Genomic DNA, 5819 nt, shown 5'->3' with positions numbered 1-5819 from the left:
GAAGAACTGTAAAAATTGCCATTTGTGTTAATTGCCTATTATAATAAAGTGATGAATTTTTGCCATAAAATTACTGAGTGTTTATAAGGTACCGGGTACTCCGCTAGTCCCTGGGATTGCAGAGGTAAGCCCCACCCACAGGTGGTCTTGAGTCCCACCTTCATGTTATTCCTAAATCAGGGAATGATTGGAAACTTGAGTTTTATATGCTCAGTTTAAGCAAAGGACTTGAGATGAGTAAATGTTTACTATGGGAAGGAAGAAAAATAAGGTCTGACTCTTGAGATCTCATAGTATGCTTAGAAGCCATTGTTTTTCACTGAGTGGAATTTAACAGGGGTTGAGTGGGTAAGAATGACCGGAACCTGAGAATAGACAGAGGCCATAGTAGGAGTAGACAGTCACGTCATGGGATATACTTTAGGCATCTATTTTATCACTAGAATCATCTCTGATACACCATACTCCCCATTTCAAATTCAAGACCAGTCGCAGTAACGTTCTTCTCAGGCCAATGCTTTAGTCAGTAAACTCACCTCTTGACTGACTATATTAATGTTTGTTTGAAGACCACCTCATTCTTTAGTAGGGGAAGACCTATGCCAGCCACAGCTCTTACTCTGCAACCCTCTGCTACCCTCTTCTGGTGGTAGTCTGTCAGTGCAATTAACCCTTCAAATCCAGGTGAATCTATTCTCTCTAGGTGTGGCTGGTAAATGTCAAATTAGGAAAAGTGACATGGGGCAGAAACTATAGCCAGACCCAGCTCCTGGCTCTAGAAAACCAAGTACTGTCGCATAATTTGACATCTTAAGGCAATGGCAAGAGATTTCATGTAGTGAGCCAGGCAAACAGTTTGTATCAGGCCAAGGACATGCTAAATTACTGTCATGCTTCCAATAAGAGGGTAGGCATGTCAATAACAATAAAAAGATTACTTTTAATTCACATTTTACCACTTAACATGCTGTGTTTGTTTTTAGTTTTTCTTTTGTCACTACTATATCCCCGCTTATTTTAGGACCTGACACTCATTAGTTGCCCGATAAATACTTTTAGAATAAAGAGATATCAGTAGGAAACAGACCTCATTCACTGGAATGCAGGTTGGAGACAAAATTTGCCAGTAAAAATACAATGAGGTCTCCCAGTCTGCTGCTTAGATGGTGAGGGCCAGGAACAGGGCAGTAGATATGAATTAGGTTGCCATAACTAAACCCAAATATCATTAGGGTTTGGAAACTGTGATTGATGGGTTTGCTTAAAGTTTTCAAATGTTATGGAATTTAAGAATCACCTGGGAGGCTTGTTTAGATGAAGATTCCTGAATCCCTACCTCCTCAAATTATAATTCCAGTAGGTCTGGATTGAGGTTAAAAATCTGGATTTTTAACAAGCACCCCCAAAATAATACAGAAGACTCTTTGGTGACACTTTAAGGAAAACAAAACCCATTTATAGTTCAAGATTACAATTGTTTTTACAGGTTAAGGGAGATTCTGCAGGTGGGAGTTTTGCTTGTGGAAAAAAAAAAAAGAAAGGGGGCAGAAGATAGAAACTAGTGAAGCCTAGGGGCATCAGATGATCACTGCATGCCCAATTTCAACGCTTATTACAATGTACTTTCTGCAGTCATGTTCTCAAAGATTAGATTTTAATATGTAGCAAGTGATTCTGATGCCCAAAGCTCAGAAGTCATACTTCAGAAATGCTGGCATAAAGGGAAGGAAAGGGAAAATATTTTATCTTCTATTATGTATATGTGCCAGACACTGTGCCAAGAGAGCTTGACACAGAGGTAGATGTTACCATTATGTTGCAGATGAAAAAACATGAGAATCACACATGGTATAACTCCATGAGGTCGCACTGATAGGATAGAGGTGAACTGTGACTCAGATAGTTCCCTTAGGTTATTCTATGATGCACAACGATCGTCCTGCAGCACACACATAAAGAAGATTTGTCGAATAGATACACGTGAAAATGATTTAGTAAACAAGTGAATGAATTAATAAATAAATGATAGCATAGTGAGCGTTAAAATAGGCGAATATGAGAAAGCTGATAGTTACTATGTGGTGTAATTCTGAACCCAGATGGTCATTTGAAGCACTAATATAGTAATCTGATATGATTAACCAATTCTAGGTTTTATGAAATTTAGTTTTTTCCATTGACATATTTTGTAGATGAGGTCAAGTTTATTGATGTTTAATGTGCACTGAATATAAACTCTTATGAACAATTTAGTTATATAAATTTGGCCAACTGTATGTGGTTTTGTAACCCCTTCTATAGTCAAGACATAGAATCTTCCCTGGTTTAGTTTTGGAATTATTCTTTCCAAGCCACTAGCTCTTACCAAAACAACAACAAAAAATATCTGATTCTACCCTTATAATGTCAACTGCGTATCTTATCTTACAGATTCATCACTAATTATTTTAGGGTTCTTATGGTTTAGACATATTTAAAATTTGAATTTAAAATTGTTTATTGCTAGTACCACAGCCTTGAAAGTCATTGCCAACTTAAATTTTCCACCTTAAATTAAGCACCTCTTTTGATGTATTTTAATAACACCATGGATAGTATAGAAAAATACAACTATAGGACTTTGTATATTAACTTTGTGTCCTGTGATTTTGTTAAACTGATTATTTCTAGTAGCTTTTGGGAGGGATATTTTTGGTGAATTTTACATAGACTATCATGTCATCTATAAATAAACACTCATTAGCTTTGCGCAGTGGCAGTATCGTAGCCAATGAGGTTTATCCGAGGCGCGATTATTGCTAATTGAAAAGTGTTCCCAATACCCCGCCATCACAACTTGAAATATAGTCGGCATTGGCAATTTTTGACAGTCTCTATGGAGACTGAATTATAAGAAACAAAAAACAAAACAAAACAAAAAATCACTCATTAATTCCTTTCAAATTTATATACGCTGTCTTTGTCTTGTCATATTGTTTTAGTAATGCTCTGTCTCCAGTACAATATTAAAGAGATTTATAAAGAAAACATATTTTTGACTTGTTTCTGAGTTTCAAGAGAGAAAACATCTAATCCTTTACTCGTAGGTAAGTTTTTTTTATAGAAACACTTTATTAGGTTGAGAAAATTCTCTTCAATTCTTACTGTGGTGAGAGTTTTTATTATGAATAAATTTTGAATTTTTGTTAAATATTTGTGTACATTAATTGAGATAATTATTACTTTTTGTATTTTCTTCATATACTTAATTAAATTCTTCTCCAATAATTTAATCTCCTATGACACAATGCTGCATGTATAAAATTAAACCTACTTAATGATCTTATACTTTAAAAAATGTATCAGGCAAATATTAGCCAAATTATAATCAAATTGACTTTGGAATAAGAAACACAGGTGGTAATTATGTGATTATAATGAGTTCATTCCAGTAAGAATATGTGATAATCCAGAATGGGTATATGCAAAATAATAGGCTTCAAAATACAAAAAGCAATACCTAATAGAATAAATAGACTATGCACAATTATATTTGTAGAGTCCTATGCTTCTCTCAAAATAATTCATAAAATAATTAGAAAAACGTTTTTAAGGATGTAGAAGATCTATACTAAGCTATCAGCGAACTTGACCTAATTGTTATTTATAGAACACTATAACAAAGAAAACATATAAAGCATTATTTCAGATGTGCACAGAACACATCAAAATATAACATATCCTGGACCTATACAACTATTTATAAATTAAAATGATAATCGTATAAATATGTACATCAAACACAATAGAACTAAATTGAAATACATAAAGAAAAAAAGAGAAAATCTTCAAATATTTGGAAATGTAAGTAATACATGGATAAAGAAGGAATCTCAAGAGAAATTTAAAAATATTATAAAATACATTGAAAGAAAAGTACAATATATTAAAATGCTAGATACAACCTAGAGGTAAATTTACAGCACTAAATACTAAGAGGAGAATAAAGCAACGAATCAATGGCCTAAGCCTCCAGTTTAAGGAACTATAATAAGAAAAGCAAATTAAAATCAAAATAAGGAGAGAGAAGAAAATAATAAATATAAGGGAATAAATTAATGAAATAGAAATCAGTACTATAAGACTAGAAAACTAAAAACAATTGAGAAAGTAAGCTGAAACCAAAAACTGTTTCTTCAAAAAGATAAACAAAATTAATCTCTGTTCAAATAGATCAGTAAGAAATACAAATTACCAATATTAGGATAAAAAAGACACTGCATATATTAAAGAGACAATACATTATATGAAAAAGCAAAAAATCTAAATAGCCAAACCATTTTAATAATTTTTTTGTAGTAAACACATAATAGAATTCAACATTGTAACCATTTTTAAGCGTATAGTACAGCAGTGTTAACTCTACGCACACTGTTGTGCGACAGATTCCTAGAATTTATTTTTATTTTGCAAAACTGAAAACACGTACCCATTGAACAACAGCTCCTGTCCCCTCCCCCAGCTTCTGGCAAGCACCATTATACTTACAAGGGTTTTACTACTTTAGACATCTCATCCAAATTGAAACATGAACTATTTGTCTTTTGTGACTGGTTTATTATACTTGGTATAATGTCCTCAAGGTTTATGCATGTTGTAGAATGTGACAGGATTTCCTTCTTTCAATGCTGAATGTTCCATTGTTGATGAGCATCGAGACAGCTTTCAGAAATCTTTTAGCTCATGTGAACACTGCTGTATTAAACTTTGGTGTGAAAATATCTCTTCCAGTCCCGGTTTTTAATTATTTTGGATACGTACCCAGAATTGAGACGGCTGGATTGTATGGTAGTTCTGTTTTTAGTTTTTTGAGGAACTTCCATACGGTTTTCCAAAGTGCTGTACCATTTTACATTCCCACCAATAGTATAAAAGAATTTCCATTTCTCTGCATTGTTTTTCATACTTGTTATTTTCTGCCTTCTGTTTCTGTTTTCTATGGTTACCATTCTAATGGGTATCAGGTGGTAACTTATTGTGGTTTTCATTTGCATTTCCCTGATGATTAGTGATGTTGACCATCTTTCCCTATAGGGATCGGCCATTTTACATCTTTGGAGAAATGTATGTTTAAGTCATTTGTCTATTTTTCCCCCAAGTTATTTGTTTTGTCGTCATTGGTTACTGAATTGTAGGAGTTGTTTTTAGATTCTGAATATTGACCCCTTCTCCGATATATGCTTTGTAAACACTTTTACATATTCCATCAGTGGCTTTTTTAGTTAGTTGATTGTTTTCATTTCAGTAGAGAAGTTTTAAAATTTGATGTAGTTCAATTTGTTAATTTTTTCTTGTTGCTATACTTTTAATGTAATTTTCAAGAAATTATGTCAAGTTCAAGGTAATAAAGATTTTTTCCTAAATTTTATTCTAGAAGTTTTATAGTTTCAAGTTTTACATTTAGATCTTTTCTTTTCTTTTCTTTCTTTCTTTTTTTTTTTTTTGAAATGGAGTCTCACTCTGTCGCCCAGACTGGAGTGCAGTGGCGTGATGTTGGCTCACTGCAACCTCCACCTCCTGGGTTCAAGCGATTCTCGTGCCTCAGCCTCCCTAGTAGCTGGGACTACACGCACGTGCCACCCCGCCCGGCTAATTTTTTGTGTTTTTAGTAGAAATGGGGTTTCACTGTGTTAGCCAGGATGGTCTGGATTTCTTGATCTCGTGATCTGCCTGCCTAGGCCTCTCAAAGTGCTGGGGTTACAGGGGTGAGCCACCCAGCCCAGTCATGTTTGGGTTTTTAATCTATTTTGAGTTAATTTTTGTACATGATATAAAGTAAG

At 33.9% G+C, this 5819-nt stretch overlaps 1 non-coding gene across 1 annotated transcript; it reads left to right on the top strand.

The window, feature by feature from the left end:
• Window positions 1-2741: 2741 nt before the first annotated feature.
• Window positions 2742-2882, top strand: LOC135270366 (U4 spliceosomal RNA). Its single transcript, XR_010338514.1, has one exon. It is a non-coding gene; the product is annotated as a U4 spliceosomal RNA (small nuclear RNA).
• Window positions 2883-5819: the final 2937 nt, after the last annotated feature.

This window comes from Aotus nancymaae, unplaced genomic scaffold (assembly GCF_030222135.1).
Source record: "Aotus nancymaae isolate 86718 unplaced genomic scaffold, 86718_ANA_hifiasm-v0.15.2.pri h1tg000059l, whole genome shotgun sequence".
In the NCBI taxonomy this organism is placed as follows: domain Eukaryota; kingdom Metazoa; phylum Chordata; class Mammalia; order Primates; family Aotidae; genus Aotus; species Aotus nancymaae.
The sequence above is the reverse complement of the archived record's forward strand: the minus strand, read 5'-3'. Positions and strand labels throughout refer to the sequence as shown.